A 22,426-nucleotide genomic window follows, 5' to 3' on the forward strand; every position below is an offset into this window, starting at 1 on the left:
GGTCAGTCTGCAACTGGACAGTAAACCTGGTGGGCTGGGAGGTGTCAGACCTCTCCTGTGTATCCATAAGGCACTTCTCGGCAGCTGTGCAGTGTCTGCAGAAGTAAGAGAGGTTCTGTTTTGGTTAGACTCTTCCTAGTGATGGCAAGTATAAGCTGTGCAGAGTAAGATATGAAATTAATCATACGTAGTTCTCATTAAATCATAAATTAATCCTGCTGTTAACTTCATTGGAATTAGTCTCAAAGGGAGGGCACAACCTGAGATAGGAGTCATTTATTGGGTATCCTTGAACTTCACAGTACAAGGTGAGAAAGGTGGGATTTAAGAATTAAACATACTTACAGTAGCTAAAATGTCCCTATATTCTCCAAGTGTTGGTGCCTGCCTGCCACAGTGATGTCTACCTCAGTTCTTTGTCAAGCTTGTCTTAGGTGAGGTTTTAGAGGATATACATCACGAAGTGCTTCAGAGACACTAGACTGCACACACTTTTAGCAGCTTAAAGGGCTGTTTTCCTTAGTGTGGTGGTGATTTATCATCCTTCCTTGCTTCTTCAACTGCATTTAATAATGAACATTTAGTTCGGTCACTGTGCAGGGTAGATATGGACTCAAAGGATCAGACTTACACGATAGCTCATTTAAATACTTAAATTATTTAAATATATGGTGTAGGGAAACCTGCAGCCTTGGAACTGCCAGTCTGATCTTAAACACACAATAAACATTTACTTTTTACAAAGCCTTAAAGAGGAAAAGTCATTTAAGCATAGTACATGTCTCTTCATTTGTCATATTTTATCATTAATAGAATAGTTTTTGTTCTTGTCTGTAACCTGTCAATAAGTAAATAAAATAGAATAATAATATCCCTAAAATATGAGTGACTCATAATTAAAAACTTATCCATTTATTTAAAAAATGAATATTTATGTTCAAGATTTCAGAAGCAGCCAAGAGTTAACATTTGGGGTTTTTCACAAGGGAAATACCAAAACTGGACACACACACTGAGTCTCCCTGGCACTGTTTCACATATTGTGTGGCAGTAATGGCTGAAGGTCCCCAGTGTCTTCTAGATTTCCTTTTGATTGATTTTGTGACAATTCAGCTGCATATTTGGTGTGCCGGCAACCTGGGGTGAAATAATAAGGGAAAGCATGGTGGTGTTGTTTTACCCTATGACTCCTTTGCAATATTGAGTCCTTTAAAACCTGTCTTCCTGGAAAAGAAAGGAAACTCACCTCATTCCTCGTGTTGTAGTGAAGGATGTATACTGTTAGAAACAAGAATTTCTTTGAGCCCTTGCATGTAAAGTCAGTACTTAGAGAAAAGTAGAAATGACTGTCATTAACTCTTGCCTCCAGCTTTGTATTAATGTATTTTTAAAGCTGTAAAATTTCTGCTTCTGGTAGGTGATTTGAGAAGGAATAGATAAGTCAAGTTTAAAATAAGTTATTGCTCTGACTAGGGCAACCTGTGAGACTGTTGAATTGTTGATTGCTAATGGGACTTAGAGAGAAACACTATGAAACAAAGGAAAAAAAATGCATCAACAATTACTGATATTGCATTTGTCTATCTTATACATAAGAGCTGGCATGCATTTATAAAAGAACTGAGTGGTCTGCTGTCAAAGACTAACCAGTGGAAGTCTTTTATGATATTAATAAACAGTAACCTTGTTATTCAAACACTGGTCTATCCAGCTCAGTATTTTGCCTCCAGTCACAGGAGGTACTAGATGTGTTACAGAAATACAAAGTTTGCAGTTATTTAATATTCTAAGTACACAGAAGCTTTCTTTTTTGTCTCTTTGACTGAGAAGCAGTTTTGTACCTCGAAGGAAGAATGAGGAGACATATTCCACCAAAGCTCTTGGTATTCTCCTTATCAGTACAAATGCATAATCATTTGGGGGATCTACCAAAGATGTTGACAGAAAGGAATATTGTGAAAGAAGTTGACCACAGGCTAATTGTGCTTTGCCTGGGGAAAGTGTTCTGCATCTGCCTTTCAGTATTAGGGAATGCCCTTTTCTCTTACATTAGGAGAGAGGACAACAGAAATGAGTAATCATTTTAGATGTTGAATAGGAGAGAAACATGAATGGTAATCAGTGGAAAACATCAGAATGGCTCACAATCAACACCAAAGCCCTGCTGCTGTGAACCCCAGGCTCAAGCCTATGTTCACGTGCATTTTCATGTGATATTCAAGGCAAAACCAACGATGTTTTGTGGGTGAGGGTGGAAAGCAGAAGGGACAGATGTGCCACTGGCGACAATACATAAGGCACGTTGGCTGACTGTTTTGTATGTTGGGCCTAGCACAGTCCTGGCCTTTCTAATCTTCCCTTAGTTTTCTTTTACATAAATTCTGACTTTTACAGAATAATTCTGAGAAAGACTAAGAACCGTGTGAAACAGACAGCATGTGGCAAGCGTGTCATCACTGAAACCCTGAAGGAATTTAATAATTCAGGCAACAAATCAGGCCAATGACTTTTAGGACTACACTAATGCTTTTTGCTTGGATCTGAATACCAATATGCCTGAATCTGTTTTTTTTCTATGTTCCCATCATGATCACTATTATAAAAGGGCCTTTAAGAAACTATTTCTGGACATTGTTTGTATTCAGAACCTGACTATGAATTACAACCAGACACTAGATGGGTGGAATACTGTTGTACCTTCCAGTATTCACATGAGAACTGGGATTTGAATCTGGTGAGAAGTGAGTCAAAACACGGCTTGGTAGTCCAGTTAGCTTGCATGGTCTCAGGTGTAATTACTATTCTTCACAGTGCTGCTATGAGATAGAACTGTTTTTCCAGACATATACTACAGTAAGGATGATGGAGGCTGTTTCCACAGTTACATCCCAATAACTTCTTTTTAATGTGCATATTATCACTCCCAGGTCCTTCATGTGAGTGGCAGACTGGTGCTGCACTCCTGGGGCCCAGCCAGGCAGTTTCCACAGCCTCTCGGGTCCCAGCATCAACCTGCAAACCACTTTGTATATACAGAAACAACTGACCCAACTTCTGGCATTACTGTGGGAGGACACTGAAAAGGTGTGTAACAATGAAAAATGATGAGAAAGAGATTCCCCTCACAAAATGATGAGGGGAATACAGCAAAAAGAGCCAGGTTAGCAATTCTAATTGCTATACAGCATTGCTTTAAGAATTTCCTTCTTAAGAAAATAAGTACGAGCTGCTTGGATGCACATGGGAGGCTGCTACATGCTTGCAGTGGCCCTGAAACTTGCAGTTGAGGGTGGGTGGCATTTGAAAACCAGAAAACATTTCAAATTTATTAGCTGTGATGCTCTTTAGATGAATATGGGGAAAAAAGGAAAACTTTGAATGCCATTATCTAATTCCAAAAACAAGTAGCATACTTTAATTATGGGAGGAAAAGAAAGGGGGATAAAACAGCAATCAGCCAGAATTTGAACTGTCTCTAGCATCTAGAAAGGAAGACTGGAACAGAAATGGAGCCAGAACTATAAGCCAGAGCCTCAAAGCAAATATTTTTGTCTGAAATTGCTTATTGCCAGCATCCCCAAGTTGCTAATTATCTTCCCTCTCTCAATCTGCTACTAGTCAGCTGTGCAGATAAACCCGCTATTTACCTGCATCTCCACCAAGCTTTTTCTGTGAGCTATCTTGAGTATGTGGTTTTCTCATGGGCACTAAGGGGAGGTAAGTAGCTAATGTCTTATGTCAAATGCTACTTGAAACTTTTTCAGACTTCACTGATACTTTTTGAGACTGAGGTAGAGCTTAAAAAGATACTGCATCCAAGTCACCAGGCTGCCCTGGAGAGGCAGTCTTTTTTCTTGGCCTTCTGTCACAGAGGACCCTACAGGCCTCATTAAATCCGTAGTATTCTGTTTACTATCAGAAACTACTGTTGTGCTTTACACTGTAAGGAGGAAAGAAGAGTTGGAGACCAGCATTTCTTGCTCTTATCATATTATTCCACTGCTGTCAGTCCAGAAGGAGTGATTATCAAAGTCAGCACGGAGGAAACATGGGAGTTTTTCTATACATTCCTTGCTGCCTCCACTTGGAATAACATCAGATCCACATGGCAAGGATGGAGAAGATGCTTTCTCTTTCAGTGTTGCCTTGACAGAGTGGTTCTGATCATCCACAGCACATCCAGAGATGTGTGCGTATTTATGTGAAGGCAGTGGGATTACAGTGGGAGCATTGTTGGAGGATGAGTCTGGGAGGCTTTGGGGCACAGCATTGTTTTTCAGACTGTAGTGGCCATCTGACATAAACGTGAGAAATACAAGTGGTCCTTACTTGTTGTTTAGTTGGGATCCAGCCATGCTAGCAGGTCTCAAACACAGACACACACAGAGACACACACACAGACACACACAAACACACACACACACACACACACACACACACATGCACACATAAGCACAAATAGGTCTCTCTGGTAGCAGGTCCAGCCCTATGGTGTCCTTCACCTCTCAGGCCCCTGGATTGCCCAATAGCTGGCTCAGACCCAGGGTCCCACCATTAGTCAACTCTCACACTTCTGGTATTTGTCCCCCGATCTCTACTATTCACTGACTACTCTGTCTTGAAGTTCTCTAGAGTAGATTTGCTTAGACTGGAGAGCACTCTCACCTGGGGTAATATTTAGGAATGGAGTGTAACAATGACATACTGCAGTGGTCAAGCACAGACTTGGTGGCTTTGAACTGCCCCTCTCTTCTCTCCTTTTTTTCCATCGTTGGTCCTTCCCTACCTGCACTGATGTCTATATTTCCTCTCCCACTAAAATTTCATAATAAGTTTATCACACTGCCACAATTTCCTCAAATATCTCATAGTACGGTTATGTCCTTAACAGCCATGGTAATCTTGCTTCCACCTCCTTATCAGTTAAAGAGTTTTGGTGCAAGCTCCTTAAAGCTTTAAGTAGTTCCAGCAATGCCCCATTAATAATCAAGGTGAGAGCTCTGGTCTTTGGTATAGGCTCAATTTTATCCTGCTCTTTTTGGATTATGTGTCTTGGTTTTTAATTTATTCTTTCTCTTCCTGTCTCTTGTCCCAGTCTTTTATGCTCATCAACCCTGAACCTGATATCCTTACAAAGTAAACAGCCTCTCAGTCCTCACAAGAGTATTTTGCAGTCTTCTCTAACAGACGTTCAGAGTATCTTGTGAAGATGAGGTGGGACAGGAAATGACTGTGCTTAATTTTGCTCTTGTGTGAATTTTGGACTAAAAATATGTATTGTCTCTATAGCAGCCAAACAACTTGATATATCAAGAAATCAAGCTAATGGAGGGAAAGAAAACTAAATACAAGCTCTGTGTTAAGGCTCATTAAATTATAAATCATTGAATGACTCAAAATAAGATTAAAATGCGAGTTCTCTAGTCTATTTTTAAGCTGTTCTACTGTTATGGTTTTTTATTATATAAAAGTTAAGCTACTCATTTATAAAATCATCTAAATGCACCTTTTTCACCTTCTGTTCTCAGATTTGGCAGTGAAAAATTGTTCTGATTGCAGTTTCTTGAAGTGTAATTACTTTGTCAAAGGAAAATATTATTAGAACTGATATTTAAAATGCACTATAATTGTGCTTAAGCCACTTGATAGTTTGCTCACGTACTGGATGTTTTATTAATTTAACAACAGCTAACAATACTGAAGTTGGAGAATCATCTGACAATTTCTCTTTCCCATTTTAAAGAAAACATAATTTTCTCTAACCTTCCATCTACCTCCAGAGAGAAGCTGTGGACACTCACTTTCTTCCAGCAGCTTCATGGACTTCACAACGAATTGTTAACAGTAGTACTCCTGTTGATATGCTAGTGAGATCGGGTTCTGTTTGAATGACTTGAACTTCATATTTAACCACTCTAAGATTTTAGAGGGGAGAAATATGGTATAAACAACTGAGCTGGGGTGAGGAGCTGAGTTTTAGTTCCAGCTTTGTCACTCAAACGAATTCACACTTTTCAGCTTTACCTTCCTGTAACAAAAGGTTGTTAGATGCTTACCAGCTTCTCTGGGTACAAGAACTCAGCGGATGGCAGCTTGGAAGCTGAAAATAGCTATTTTTATATTAGTTATTTTCTTTATTTGGAATGGACTCTTAAAAATCCAAAATAAGGAATTCCCATGACTCGTCTCTAACATGTCAAAATACTCCAAGCGGTACTTGCCTTTCTTTGCTAATAATGAGCAACATCTATCATTCATCACCAGTTCATGCAGATTCATTAAACATTCCTCACCTCCCATGTGAAGTCAGTGATGTGTCCTTTGCATTGACAGTAGCCTTTGGGCAAGAAGGTGGTGGGTACTACTATGCAACTGCAACCATGGCAGTGGACATGTAGATGTCCTGCTCTGGGAAATTTAGACTTTTATATCTCCTAATGCCTGCACTGTGACCAGAGACATGTCAGATATAAGGAATGACTGTCACATACTAGATGGATTGCACTAAGCTCTTGGTGGTGGGGACTACGCATGGCCAAAACCGGGCCATTTGGCAGCTACTCCGTGCTGCCCTGGACAATACCTATGATGATGGAGGACCAGATCATTTCTGAATCTGAGCTGACTCTATTCAGAAGCAGAAATCACAAGTCACCTCAGCGACAAGAGCAACAGATAGCGAACAGTCCATAGATAGCTGCTGCATTAGCAGTCATGAGCAGAACCAAAACAGGCTTTAAGAGTGAACTGAGCAGAAGCTCCCAAATCAGTGGTGATGCGTGGTGAGGGTGGACACATTTGTTTCTGGTGTCACTGTGAAGGTGGATTTTGCACAATGCAAGGCTGACACGCATATACATCTGCAGTGCTTTGTAAGTGTGATGTGCAGTGCAGCATGGAGTGTCCTTTGGATGCTGTTTTTTGTATAAGCATTGAGAGAAGAGGCCCTCAAGAGGAGTCTCGCAGCAAAGATGGATATTTGTGGGTGTAGGTGTGTCACCAAAAGAAGGGGACTGGCAGACAGGGTTGCCTCATGCACAGAATTAGTATCAGTTAGTCTTTTTACGCTTGAGTATTTTATCTATGAGAAAGAAAATACATATTCACTTAACTTTTCTAGAGGCTCTCTTGAAAACTCCTGTAGAGTGTATGTAATTCAATGGCAGAAGCTGTCTCGTGGATTTTATTGATCAAGAAGGAACTTTGTTTTCTGGATGTATTCTTCCATTCAGTCAGCAGGTAGGAAGCTACAGCCGCATTCAAAAGCCCATACTATAGAAACAATATTTATAGAGTCTTCACTAGAGCTCTTCCAGACAGAACTGGTGCAACTGAGAAGAGTTCTGGGCAAGCATATTTATTTGTCCACTTTTTTTTTTTTTTTTTGGTATCAGAAGATGCAGGTGTCTTTTTGTATTGACTTTCTTTGGAGAGGAAAAGTAACTAACTCACTCCCTCAAGATAGCATTCAGGTTTTTTGCCACTATAGTATTTTGCTCTTTGAATTTTTTCAAAAGACTTTTCATGGTCACCATTAAAGTAGTCTGTGACTTCCTTGAGTCTCAGGGTATTTCAGCCTGTTATCACTCAGTCTAGTTTTCGTTTTAGGCAGCCAAACAAAATTTAGTAACACTAAAAATGTGTTTACTTTTTTGCTGATAAAGACGTCTGGTCACACAGTCTCTTTGCCTTGAACAATATTAAATGTCAGCAGTGGAAAACCACTCACCTGAACAGGAGATTCAGGAAAAAACATCCCCATGAGCAGAGGGAGAGAGGAGGATGTGGTCTTAATGTGTTGAAGTACGAGGGCCAGCAAATTAATGATTCTGTTGTATCCGTGGGAAAAACTTCCCCTCACCTGAGAACCCTTCCCATAAATGTGAGGGGGTGCTCTGCATCTTACTGTCAGCTCAAAGTACCTCCTGATTCTTGTGGAATTTCAAAACAGGACTGCAGCCCAGGAAGTTTATGATGTTGTCCTGCGCAAACTAGGGTTGTGGTTATTTCATCCCTCTGTATTTTATTGCTTTTTCCTTCTTTTTTTTTTTTTTTAATTCTTTTTTTATTCTTTCTTTACCACTTTTGCTGTCATCAAATCCTTCCTTCCTATTTGTGTGCCTCATTTCCATCTTTTCAGATCCCTTCCTGCTGTGTGATGAGCTGTTTGCTTTTAACTAGTGGTAGGTCCCTCAGCAAGACCTCTCAGGTCCCTAAAGCCCACTGGGATCAGACAGTTGCCTCTGATCTCTGGAAAAATCTGTCACTCTTCTCTTATCTAACAAGAAGAAAGGAGGTAGAGAGAAGTCTCATGTGCTGATGGGCTGGTGTGTTCCTCTGGTCTCTAAACAGCCATTCCTATTCGGAAAAACAGTTCCTCAATATTCATGTTGCCACCTCTCTGTTCCCATAGCTCCCATAGCTATTGCTTCAACTAGTGTTGCTGTGCTTTTTCAGTGAACAGGAGAGATTACAAGATTAGGTTCCAGTAAGTTTCAAGAAATGAGGTTTCAGTTAGAACACAGAGTTCCATTAATAACTAGGGAAAAGTAAAAAACCTAAGATCCATAACTTCAATAGTTGTTTTGGCATTTCATAACACTCAGAGCATAGGGACAGAGGTGCTGTGGACAAGTGAGAACAAAAAAGAGGAGACAGAAGACAAGGAAGGCTGGTGTCAGCACAGCCTTGTGCACCAGTGTCATCAGGGCCTCTTTATGGTGCCATTTTTAAACATGATTGTTCATTATTAAAAAGAAAAATGAACATTACATATTTTTATTTTCTTTTGCTTTTGCAGTTTAAATACACTTGGTGTCTTAGGTAAAGTTGTGACTAAGAATTTGAAGAGACCTTTCTGGATTATTTGAATTCTGTGAGTCTCTGTTCCCTGGTGGGGCCAGAGGTGTATCTCACACACAGGATAAATGACAGCCATCATCAAGCTGATGTTTGTTTTTGTTTTTTTCTCTTCTCTTTGGCTGATAGTTACCTAGCTATACATGGATATAGACTGTACAAAGAAGCATCAATTCCTTAGCAGTGTGCTGCATTGCATAGCTGCCTTTCACACCTGGGGGGTTTGTCTGTCATACACAAGGTAACTGTAGTACAGTATATTTTATGACATACAGATTTACCAGCCTTTCAGCTGGTACCTTGAATTTCCTGTGACTGTTGGAATAGCTCTCGTGCATTTCCCAGTTATATGTTCCATGCACTGATTCAGGATAGGAATGCAGGACTGTTAATGAGGAACTATGGTATCCTTTTAGTTAATTACGTAGTATGCAAGCAGTGTGATTTTCATAATTATAATAATGATGACAATGTCTTAAATGGTACAGAAGAAGCACTGCAGTGATGCAAGCTGGTTTTCCTACATGATCTAAAAATTTCAACTTCTTTTACTGTACTGGAAATTTAAAGGATTTAAATCTTTATAAAATGTTTTATATTATTGCCCTTTGGTTAAAGGATAACTTAGGTTTCTGGTCTGCAGGTAACTTACATTGTGGTAATGATCTCTTCTGATTATAATACACAATTTAAAAATTACTATTACATGAGGAATGCAATGTGAAAAAAAATGAACTTTATAAATTCTCACTGAATTGGAATGAGACATAGAAAAGTGTTACTTTATCAGTTTCTTTTCTGTAATATCTAGAATGATTTAAAAATATGCAAAGGCCCAGAGAATTCACAACAGATTCTCTGTGTATCTAGACTTCATTATGAACTTTGGCAAACACATTTTACAGAGTAAAGATGAGCCAAGGGCTGCCTTTCTACCAAGGGTAATTTAAGCCAAGTGAATTAATGTTATGCCCTCTGTTTTTCTATATAGCTGTCTTTCCTCTTTTTCTTCCTTTATTTTCTATATCTTTCTCTTACCTCACACATACTTCTTTTCTCCATTTTTAGCATTAATATCCTCTTAGCTTACTTTTTCTGTAGCTTCATTCTGCCATGTCATTTCTTTTCAGGATTTCTTCCCCTCAGTCTGTTTTTAGCCTCTTTCTTTTTCAGATATTGTTATTTTAGCTCCATGAATACAGAATTTTAAAAAGTGTTTTACTGCAAATTTTCCACTATTTTTTCCAGTTTTGAGTCTGACTCCAAGTCCCAGACAAGATGACTGGTCTGTAGTTTTCCAATCTTCCCTTTTTCCCTTTCTGAAGACATATGTGATATTTGCCTTTTTCTAAACCATGGCAAACAGTCTCTCTGCTTCAGCCTCCAAAACCATATCAATACATTTATAAATCTCTAGCTGAAATGTTGCTGAATCACCCATCTACTCAGGTGCAGAGCAGTCTGGTGGAGTACAGCTAGACTTCTGTTAGAACTGTAAGAGAAAAACACCAAAAAAGGATGAAGATATAGCTAAGAACAAGTTTCTTCTCATACAAATCCCCTTCAAGATTGCACTGATTAATTGGTTTTACATGAAATTCTAAACTGTGCATCTTCTACTTCTAATTAAATGTAAATAAATAAAACTCTCAAAAATAATTTAAGACTATTCAATGAGGACAAAATGAATGAGAATCTAGAGCTAACACAGCAAAGCAGAAAGGATAGAAACCACTGAATATTTGTGTAAAGGAAAATATGGTGGAATGGATGTCAGGGAAGAAATGATTACTCCTTTGTGAGAGAGCTGAAAGTCTGGACTTTGGACTTCAGCAGCAGTGGTTCTGATTCTCAGCCATGGCAAAGAGAGCAAGCAGCTTTTGTTGACATATTGGCCCATGAACCTGTAAATCTGGCTTTTGTTTCTAATTGTGCTGTAGACTTTCACCCTGGTCTTTGATGGCATTTATCTTACTGCGAATTTTCTGTGTATTTAAAAGGGAAAATACCAATTTTTCTCCAGCTTAATATAAATTGATGGAGCTTAGACACAGGACTTGTGAAGCGTATTTGAAGACCTTGAACAAAAGAAGCAAAAAATCCCCTTCATATCAGTCCAGACAAGACTGCTATAGTTTCTCATAGGTAACTTTTGTTGCATCACTTGAATTTGGGAACAAAAAAAGAGAAATATCCAGACAGGTTGTCATTTGGGAATAAAACATGGTAAGTATAATATTTAGATTTATGGTAAAACTCCATGTTCATTATCTTTATTTTAAAATACATAATAAAAAAGGTACATTGTAACTTTTGATTTGTTTTTTGTTTGGACAATATTATCTGCCTGATAGTGGAATGGAATGAGAAAACGAACCAGGAGATTTTTCTGGAAGATAAGAAGAATTTAAGTCTTTTCTGGTTGAGCATATAGCTAGAAAATAATTCTTATTTGTTTCCAGCTTTCAGCACATGATGCAAAGCAGATACAGGATTTACTATGAGAACTCCTTCTCTGTGAGTCTTTGTGAACATGTACTGTAGGTAACTATGTGTGTGGATGGAGAGAAGTTTACCAGATAGCAGCAGCCAAAGGGTGGAAAGTATGTGCTTAGGGACAAGTCTCCCAAGAAGTTGTAAATGGTCCCATGAAATCCACGAGAAGTGATACACCCCTGATGTTGGCCAAAGCCACAAGAAGCCGTGGCCCACCAACATCAGCTAGGCCTTGGGTAACCTATTGACTGGGCAGGTCAATACCTGCTGACAGGGACTGTGGAATTATACAGTTGTCAGATGCAACCGGAGACCCTATGAGAGATTTTACCAACACTACGTAGAAGCCACTGGTGTGCCAGTGCAGTTGGCTGATTCTGAGTGAACATCTGGCCTTGTTCTTACACAGCTGCTCATCCCACTGAATGACTGTGAGTGAGCACCTCTGGAAACTCTGTGAGGGAACCAGTGACTTTACTGTCCAAATAATCACAGCTATTAACAACAGCTTAATAACAACTCAGCTAACAAAAGGTTTTCTGAGAAATGCTTGGTTTGATCTGTGTCTTCTTCAGCTCTATCAGAGAAAAGGGAGTTTGCTACATTCAGTTGTCCTGGTTTCTGCTGGGATAGAGTTAATTTCTTCTCAGTGTCTGGTACAGTGCTGTGTTTTGGATTCAGCATGAGAATAATGTCTAACACACTGATGTTTTGCTTGTTGCTAAGTAGTGCTCCCCTAAGTCAAGGACTTTTCACTGCTCTGCCACTAAGGAGGGGCACGAGAAACTGGGAGGGAGCACAGCTGGGACAAGTGACCCAAACTAGCCAAAGGGCTATTCCACACCGTAGAACATTATGCCCATTGTATAAACTCATAAGTTACCGTGAAGGGGGGCTGATCAGGGTTCAGGGATGAGGTCTGGCATCAGTCAGCAGATGATGAGCAATTCTATTGTAGATCACTTATTTTTCCTTGGGTTTTACCTGTATTTTATTATTATTGCTATGATTATAATTATTATATTTTACTTTGTTTGCAATTCTTTGTTTAAGTTCTTATCCCAACCTAAAAGTTTTACTTTTGATTCTTTTCCCCATTCCGCTGGGGTGGGGGGGTGTTGAACCAGTGACTTCTTGGTGCTTAGTTGCCAGCTGAGCTTAAACCAGGACAGTTCTTTTTGGCACCCAGCATAGGGCCCGAAGGCTTGAGATAATGACAGCACTGTATCACAGAATCACAGAATTACAAAATCACCTAGGTTGGAAAAGACCTCTAAGATCATAGAGTCCAGCCTATGACCTAACACCAGCTTGTCAATTAGACCATGTCACCAAGTGCCACATCCAGTCTTTTCTTAAGCAGTTCCAGGAACAGTGACTCCACCACCTCCCTGGGCAGCCCATTCCAACGCCCAATCACACTCTCTGTGAAGAACCTCTTCCCAATGTCCAAGCTAAACCTCCCTTGGTGCAGCTTAGGACTGTGTCCTCTTGTCCTGTTGCTGGTTTCCTGGAAGAAGAGACCAATCTCCACCTGGCTACAATCTCATTTCAGGTAGTTGTAGAGAGTGAAAAGGACTCCCTGGACCCTTCTCTTCTCCAGGCTAAACAACCCCAGCTCCCTCAGCCGCTCTTCATAGGACTTGTGTTCCAGACCCCTCACCAGCCTTATTAACCTTCTCTGGACACACTCTAGCACCTCAACATCCTTCCTAAATTGAGGGGCCCAGAACTGGACACAGTACTCCAGGTGAGGCCTCACCAGCGCTGAGTACAGGGGCAGAATCACTTCCCTAGTCCTGCTGGCCACACTGTTCCTGATCCAGGTCAGGATGCCATTGGCCTTCTTGGCCACCTGGGCACACTGCTGGCTCATGTTCAGCTTCCTGTCAATGAGTACCCCCATGTCCCTTTCTGCCTGGCTACTGTCCAGCCACTCTGTGCCCAGCCTGTAGCGCTGCAGGGGGTTGTTGTGACCAAAGTGCAGGACCTGGTGCTTGGCCTTGTTGAACCTCACATCTTTGGATTTGGCCCATCTATTGAGCCTGTCCAGGTCCCTCTGCACAGCCCTCCTACCCTCCAGCAGATCAACATGCCCCCTTAACGTGGTGTCATCTGTAAATTTGCTAATGGTACTGATGCCTTAGAGTCTTTTTGATTTTTTGATTTTTCTAATTTTTATAAGTAGTTATGTAGAAAATGTAGGTTTTAGAAGCAGTAGCATTTATTCCCTTACCCTTAGCACAGTAGACACACATTCCCCAACCTTCTCACCCCAATACCCCATATCAATTCTCCTAAATTCCATTAGAATGTTTAGTCTCTTTCCAAGGTAGGTATTTTCTGTTTGAGAACATCTAATCCATAGTCTGAACCACGGGGTACAGTCAAGAACTGGGTGACTGTGTGCCCTTTGTGCTCCGAGGAAGATGAAGATGATGAAGAAAATGACCCCAGACCCAATAGCCAAGGGGCTGGCTGGGGGTGGATCAGGGCAAAAGCCAGGGGTTGGAAAAACCTGGGATTGGACAGACAGTATTATAAATTGTAACACCTAAGACAGAGAAGGCACGCATGTCTTGTAACCCTATTGCCTTAGAGGCATCATTAAATCCTTTTTTTACCTTACCTCTGTACTAAGTTGTCTCAGAGTTTTTTCTCCCTGAGTTTTCTTTAGGCAACAGTACACTTGATCCCCTCATCCAGATCAACGATAAAGATATTAAACAGAACTGGGTCCAACACTGATCCCTGGGGGACACCACTGGTGACCGGCCGCCAACTGGATGCAGCCCCGTTCACCATCACTCTCTGGGCCCGGCCACCACCCAGTTCCTAACCCAGCACAGAGTGCCCCTGTCCAAGCCATGGGCTGCCAGCTTTTTCAGGAGTATGCTGCAGGAGATGGTGTCAAAGGCTTTGCTGAAGTCCAGATAGACACATTCACAGCCTTCCCCTCATCCACCAGGCAGGTCACCTGGTCATAAAAGGAAATCAAGTTGGTCAGACAGGATCTGCCCTTCCTAAACCTGTGCTGGCTGGGTCCAATCCCCCAGTTGTCCTGTACGTGACATGTGATGGCACTCAAGATGACCTGTTCCATAACCTTCCCAAGGTCTGTAGTTTCCTGGATCCTCATTCTGGCCCTTTTTATGGATGGGCATCATCACATCGGTGAACTTCTAGTCATCTGAGACCTCCCCAGTGAGCCAAGACTGTTTATAAATGACAGAGAGAAGCTTGGCAAGCTCTTCCACCAGTCCCCTCAACACCCTCGGATGGATCCCATTGGGTTCCATAGACTTGTGAGCATCTAACCAGCTCAGGAGGTCACAAACTTCTTCCTCCTGCATTATGGGGGGCTATTCTGCTCCCTGTCCCTGTCTACTAGCTCAGGAGACCAGTTGTCCTCAGGATGACCTGAGGACAATGGTCTTACTGTTGAAAACTGAGGCACAGAAGGTGTTAAGTATCTCACCCTTTTCCTCTTCTTTGGTAACAATATTCCCCCCACATCCAATAAAGAATGAAGGTTTTCCTTGCCTCTCCTTCTGCTATTGAAGTATTTATAAAAAAAAATTTTATTATCCTTTACAGAATTGGCCAAATTAAGTTCTAATTGAGCTTTGTACTTTCTAATTTTTTTTATGCATGACCTAACGACGTCTTAAACACTTCTTCAGTTGCCTGCCCCTTTTTCCACAGGTGATACAGCCTCTTTTTTTCCCTGAGTTCCTACAAAACTCCCTGCCGAGCCAGACTGGTTGTCTTCCCCACCAGCTCCCCTTTCGGTACAAAGGGACAGCCTGCTCCTGTGCCTTCAAAATTTCTTTCTTTAAGTATGTTCATCCTTCCTGGACCCCCTTGTTTTTAAGGGCTGTTTCCCAAGGTACTCTCCGAATCAGTACTCTGAACAGGCCAAAGTCTGCCCTCCAGAAGTGCAGGGTAGAGGTTTTATTGATGCCCCTCCTTGTTTCACTGAGTTTTGAAAACTCTATCATTTCACAACCTCTGACCACCACATATCCCCCCAGCCCTTCTCTGTTTGTAAACAGCAGGTCAAACAGGGCCTCACTCTGATAGGCTTGCTCACCAGCTGCGACAAGAAACTATCCTCCACACACTCCAAGAACATCCTAGACTGCCTCTTTGTTGAGTTCCCAGCAGACCTCTGGCAGGTTAAAGTCTTCCAGAATAACAAGGGCTGGCAATCTTGAAACATCCACCAGCTGCTTATAGAATAATTCCTCCACCTCTTCATCCTAGTTGGGTGGTCTGTAGGACTCCCACCAGAATATCAGCCTTGTTGGTCTTCCCCCTGATTCTGGTCCACAGGCACTCAACCTTATCATCACTAACCAAGTTCTACAAAGTCAAGAGACTCCCTAACCTACAGAGCTACCCCTCCACCTCTCCTACCTTGCCTGTCTCTTCTGAAGAGCTTGTAGCCACCCATGACAGCACTCCAGTCTCATGAGTCATCCCACCTCGTTTCCACTATGGTGACTAGGTCACAGCTTTCCTGCTGCATGATGGCTTCCAGCTCCTCTTGTTTGTTACCCATAGTGCATACTAGCTACTGAGAAGACATTAAGTCTATCCCAGCCAAAACCAGGACAACAGTGAAGCAATAGAGCAAACTATTTGATGGTTTCTGATAGTGACACATTTGAAAACTTATTTGATTATTTTATTGGTGTAAAAATTATACAGAGCTGTTTTCAGATGTTGCTCCTCCAGAGGTTTATGGCTAGCATGCCAGAAAACTCCCAGAATTTGATTACGTTGTTAACAAGGTGTTTAACAGCAAAGAAGAATTTTAACAAGGTTTAAGGAGGTTTCATATTTCAGATTTGTTACATTTTTAGTCAGGCTGTAAATAGTAGTAGCAAGGTAGTTAGAAAGAATGAAAGAAAACTATGTCCACTTTAGCAGGCAGATCAGTGCAACACGAAGTTTTTTAGGGGGAAACGGTGATAAAGGCCCAGCAGTCCTGTCATGCAACGGGACTGACTCCCTTCTAAGTCCTGCAGACTGATTACCCATCAGTGGTTGGAGCACATCAGGTGAGCTTGTGAAGTTCAGCTTCTCATTTAGGCCCATACGATGAAATGGAGCTTGTGTGCTCTCAGGTCACTCTGAGATCTGAAACAAAATGGGGCAATTAGAAATGGTAGGAGATTTGATTCAGAAGTGCACTCCTGCTTCAGGCTGTCACATTAATGTGTAATACACATAAAATACTAATTAAGAAGTAATGGATCAAATAGACTGAAGGGACAGGGAACACATAATCGTTACAGCAATTCCTGTTATATTATGTCACGTCTTTTGTACTATTATTTTTTAATCCATTAACAATGCCATTTATCTGTAGTACTGTGTTAACTAAAACTGAATGCAACAGGGAAATGTCATATTTTGTAAGAATCCCTTGGACTTCAGTAAGATTTTCGTTTACTTTCTAGAACTGCATGTCAGTACTTTTATAACCTCTGCTTAAAAAAAGTCACAGTACTTAGAAGCAAAAGGTCCAGTAAATAAACAAAATGGCCTTAAATGTCTTTTGATTGCCAGTTCTTTTAATAGACATGGAACAGATTACTTAAAAATGAACTGAATGCTTTGAGACTGTAACTTCTGTAACTTTTCTAGGTCCCCATAACTTCTCCTCCTCCCTCTTTCTCTCTCTCTTCTTTCCCTTGTAGTTTGTTTGAGCCTTGCAGTTATGTGGAAAATTCCCTATGGACTGTATTTACTTTCCAGAGGGAGCATAATATGAAGCTGTTACCAGACGAGTTGTTTGTATTTTTATGCTTTTCCTTTTCAGAACTCCAAGGCTGCAGTTTTTGATGGTATTTTCTGTATTATCTTTGCCATGCAGTTGACTGAGCCATGCCGAGTACCAAAGGCACATGAGTCTCCATGTGAGATTTGGGACTGTACATCTGAGCTGGGAGTATTCACTTGGGTAAACTTCAATGAAGTCATGGAAAAGAACAAACTTGAAGTTTCTATTTGATAGGAATATGTTAGTATTTTCAAAGCTTTTAATTTTGTATTTGTATAATGAATTTAAAGGCGGCAACATGTGTAAGGAATGTAGTGAATTTAAGAGAAGCAAAGGGAGATGTTAAGTTTTAGGGACGTATTTGCCAGGAAGACAGCAGCTTCTATGGTTCTCCTGTCTCTTTTACCAAGGAGCAGGTAGCACATTAATTTCTGGAGCAGTCCCCTCACACCAGCTGTAGCAGCCCACAGAACTGCCTGCATTCAGGACAACAGCAGAGCAGATGTAGTGCTGAGCAGCAGTCAGGGACCATTCATGTTATTACCCTTTCAATTTTCTTTCGATATGCCCAGAAAATAGTTTTTAAATCTGTCAGACACCACTGAGCTGTAGAAAGCTGTCAACATGTCAGGAGCCCTGTCAAATATGTCCAGATGGGCTCTCATGCCTGTACAGTTTGCCATACCCTTAAATTTCCGCTGTTTTAATTAAAAATAAAATAAGATGTGGTACTTTGATCTGGGTTCATCCTCATATATATAAGTTCACCTCTGTGCCTAAATGCATGCCCAGACAGTTTGTTGCCAAACAGCTACAAGGAATGTCTGTAAATTGGATTCACTACACCGTCTCCAGGGACGACTACAATTGTCAGCTCTCTGTCAGCTAAATGAAAATTATGAAATGTAAGTTACAAACAGCAGCAAAATTGCATGAGTCATTCTATTTATACATGTAATTACATTTAAAGGTCCAGGTGTCTTGAAATTAAAAGAAGATTGGTTCTGTCAGGTGCTTAACAAGGTTTTCTTGGAAAGGGTCTTCTTAGAGAAAACACTATAGAAAGCATCCATGTCAGCAAAAGCATAAACAGCTTGACACTGTATGCCAAAATTCAAGTGAGATAACGCTGCAGTGCAGATGTGCACATTGCTCTGACAGGCAGAGCGATGTGACCAGGATGGAGAGTGACTGCCACACAAAGCTCTGCCTCCCTCCAGTTATGATAATGAGCATTAGCTGAAAGTTGACAAAAGGAGGTAGAAAATGTTGAGGACAAGTGGAATCTCCTCTTTTCTTTCTTTAAATCTCTCAGAAGGCCTTGGGGCTCTGAAAGCTTGGTATCAGGATACATTGCATATTAATAATATATGAAGTACAATTAGCACACGTGTTGCTTTGCAGGCTTGTAATTCATGCTTGGCTCCAAACTTCAGCACAGCACTATGAGGGGATAGGGAACAACTACATCATAAATACAAAATAATGTGTTGATGCATTATTGAACAATTTAGTTCATCAAGTCTTGTCAGCACCAGTTGAAAAAAAAAGTGTTCCATGAGATATTCATACAAATAAAGTAATGGGATTTTGAGAATAGAAAAGTAGCTACAAAGCATTTGGGTTTTGTTTTCATGAAGTGATTACAATTTTTTTAAGTAAAAGCTTATAGGATAAAGAGTTTTTGAATATTGATAGTATGATGGTAGCATCCATGGCTGTAACATCAAATATAAAAATTATAAATTGACTCTTTGTCCTTGTTGCAACTGGCATAGAGTTAATTTTTTTCCTGGTAGCTGGTATAGTGTTGTATTTCAGATTTAGTATAAGAATAATGTTGATAACACACTGATGTTTTAGATGTTGCTAATCAGTATTTATACCAAGGTAAGAACTTTTCAGCTTCTCATGCCCTGCCACTGAGAAGGAGAGGCATAAGAAGCTAAGAGCGGACACATTCGGGACAGCTGACCCAATCAGCCTAAGGGATATTCCATACCATATGGCATCCTGCCAAGAAATAACCTAGGAGGAAAGCTAGCTGGAGTCCACTGCTCTGAACTGGCTGGGCACTGGTCAGTGAGTGGTGAGCAATTGCATTACACATCGCTTGTTTTGTATATTCTAGTTCTTTTACCATTATTATTATTTTTCTCCTTTTCTGTTTCATTAAATTACCTTTATCACAACCCACAAGTTTTCTCTCTTTTTTTCTTCTGACTGTCTCCCCCATCCTGCTTGGGTGCAGTTGTGGAGAGTGAGTGAGTGGCTGTGTACTGCTTAGTTACCAGCAGGGGTTAAACCATGACACACTTCTGCATGAAAGAGTGTAATATTGCATAACTCTTGTTATGGGACTGGAACCCATCGCCTCACAGAATTCCTGAGTTTTACAGATATATCATAATATTTAGCACCAGTAGGCTGATGTGACTTATTCTGTGTGTCCATTATAGTACAATGATTTTACTAACATCCAGAGTGCTTTAAAGCCCTGCTAGTTGGCACTGTAATTCATGGTGCATCTTAAATATTCGCTTACGGAAGTTGAGTATTGGATGTTCCTGTTCATATAACATGAATTTTTAATGGTTTTCAAATAGCTGAAAGTAAGCCCAGGTGGTACTTTACTATAGCAGTTTATATAATAGATTTAATAGATACATTATGGAGCATGCTTTTAATGTCCATTATTGCACTTAGGAGTATGTGTGTTAAATTACAGATATAATTTGTCAGCTGTAGTACACTGTTGCTGTAAGAAGTTGCTGAAGGACTATCAAGACCATGGTTATCAATTATGGCTCTTAAACTGTGTCTTTTGAAAAGATAACTAAGTAAATCCATTAATAAAAAGTAACACAGTGACAAGTTGTCACATGAATATTTGTTCAGTTAACCAGATTTGATTTTTTGCTAAGAAAACCTCTAGCTGCTTAAATGTTTGTTTGAAATATGGATTGTTTCAGTGAGAGAGAAGTATGATATTTGTTTGTTTTCAGCAACAAAATAAAATATGGACTGGCTGTCATTACTTGTGCATGCATCTGTTCAAGATCACTTGTTTATTCATGATTATTTTACCTCACAGATATTTTAAGCCAAACTCTCATTTCTTTAATTGGAATAATCTGCTAAGCAAACCCCAGATTTTCATAACTTTGATTCTTTTTTCTCCTGATAAATAGCATTACATTTGAAAGGTCGCAGCTTCTTTGCAGGGCTAACTGGAGTTCAGCAGGTCCATTCATGAGGCAGAACTTCTGTGACTTTGGTTGGAGGGAGAAGATCAGAATCAAAAACTAACTCCTAAATATGCTGATAAATCCCATCACTTACAGACATGTAGGTTTCACTGATGCTTCAGAAGTTTGTGTTATTTTTTCTGTGGTATCCCCAACTTAAACTTCAGTGAAAACACTAAAATGAATATGGCTGGTCTACTTGCTAAAAAAAAATAATCCCAAAGCCTCAGGATCAAGCATCATGGATTTATCATGTATTTTAAGTGAGTGCAATGAAGGTGCTGTCAGACTCTTTGATTGTATCTTTTAAAACCAAAATCTTACCATCTCAGTCAAGGGATGTTCTTCTGAGTTTGGAAAAAACAAAAGTGGTCAGCAATTTTAACTGTGCCAGTGGAAGTAAGTAAGTTTACCTTTGATGAACCCCAGTGGTTTTGATGGTGAAGCATTAAATTTTCCTAGTTTTGTGGCTCACACAAATTCTTTGAAATGGTCCACAGAGACAACTGACCTCTGTCTTGACAAATTGTTGGTCCTTCTGACAGGTGATATGCTTTTTTTTCAGGACTGTATAATACCATGTTTGCTAATCTGTTGCAAGTCTCCATTGCTCACTGAGTGCTCTCATTTTCATGTGTTTTAATCCAATTTACTTTTATTTTGCCGGATTAAGGCAAGTTGCATTTGTAAATTTATGTTAAAAAGCTAAACATTAGGATAAAGCAGAACTGCTCTTGAAGAATTAGTAAATTCCCTGGCTTTAGCATTATATTGACAACAACAAACAGCGCCTTAGGGAAAAGATTTGTATGGATGTTTTTAAAACACTTATCTCCTCATCTAGCAGTCTTTCCACTGCCTGACCTACTCATTCTTCCAAGGAATCAGATGAAAATTAATCAGTCAGCACTTATATTGGGGAACTGCAGCAGGACATTTACATTAGGAACAATCTCAGGAATGACAGAAAGACACATCTGTCAATCCAAGAACAGTAACTAAAGGGATCTTAGTTTCTGAATTAAATCAAGACCTGCCTTTAGCATACATTAAAGCTCACTGTCAGATTGTATCAGGCAGGCTGAGTGGCAACACAGGGAAGATCAATCTACTTGAAGGTATACTTCTTCTATTTCTGCCCCTTTGCTTTTTAGGCAGGTAGATATTTGCAGCACTTGGCAGCCCAAGCAAAGCCAAGTCGCTACAGATTTGGACAGCAACACTTTACAATTATGGATGTTGAAAGCTTTCTGTCAAAAAATTGCTCCTCATTTTTCTCTTCAATCAATAGCTACAGGAGTCCACTAATACTCTACAGAATAAATTTAGGTGTTTTGTAGGCTACTTGTAGGTGAAAGGTTTTTGCTTCAGCAACTCATCATACTTTTACATAAGTTACAGGCTTTCCTACCATACTGGAATATTACAAACTTGTAGAAAACCTTCAAGATTCAAATAATTTCTTCCACTGCACATCTGTGTCTGACTAGTGCTTAGCACTAAAAGAGATTGTCTTCAAATCAATAACCTGTATTTCAAGATCCTAGGTTAGCCATTGCAGTTTAATGAAGGAACAGCCTTTATAGAGTTACCTGATCTTATATTAAATTGTTGATCATGTGGGAATATATGAGATCTCTCTTTACAGATCTCTATTCCCCAATGAATTGTATGCCAGTGTGTTGCCACCCTAGCACCAAAAATTTCAGAAGTAAAAGACCTGGGAAAACACTTTTACAGGAGTCCTAACAATTCATCTCACTTCTATATGTACAATTGCATACGAATGAAAGAGGATCATACCTGGCAGAAAATTCAACATTGCAGGCCAGCCATCCAAGGTTTTCTGCTCTTTCTCCCACGTATGGAGCTAAAAAAGTCTAGAGCAGATATTTTATCTGAGATCCACCTCTTAGACCAGGTCCTCATAACTGGCACTGCTTTCAGTGGGGAGAACTGGGATTTTGGACAAGTGCCGCACTATATACTCTTTTTCTCCTTGGAGATCTACTCAAATTCAGATCACTTCCCC

The 22,426-nt window shown here is 40.2% G+C and overlaps 1 protein-coding gene across 1 annotated transcript in view; it reads right to left on the reverse strand.

Moving 5' to 3' along the window:
• The window catches only part of STEAP4 (STEAP4 metalloreductase), a 64,322-nt gene extending 57,025 nt beyond the window's left edge, over positions 1 to 7,297 (reverse strand). Inside the window, exon 1 of the mRNA XM_027639450.1 lies at positions 7,113 to 7,297. The gene's annotated coding sequence lies outside the window, so the exon portion shown is untranslated. The remainder of the gene's footprint in view (positions 1 to 7,112) is intronic.
• Between the last annotated feature and the right edge of the window lie 15,129 nt (positions 7,298 to 22,426).

This window comes from Corapipo altera, unplaced genomic scaffold (assembly GCF_003945725.1).
Source record: "Corapipo altera isolate COAL_440 unplaced genomic scaffold, ASM394572v1 44, whole genome shotgun sequence".
Classification (NCBI taxonomy): domain Eukaryota; kingdom Metazoa; phylum Chordata; class Aves; order Passeriformes; family Pipridae; genus Corapipo; species Corapipo altera.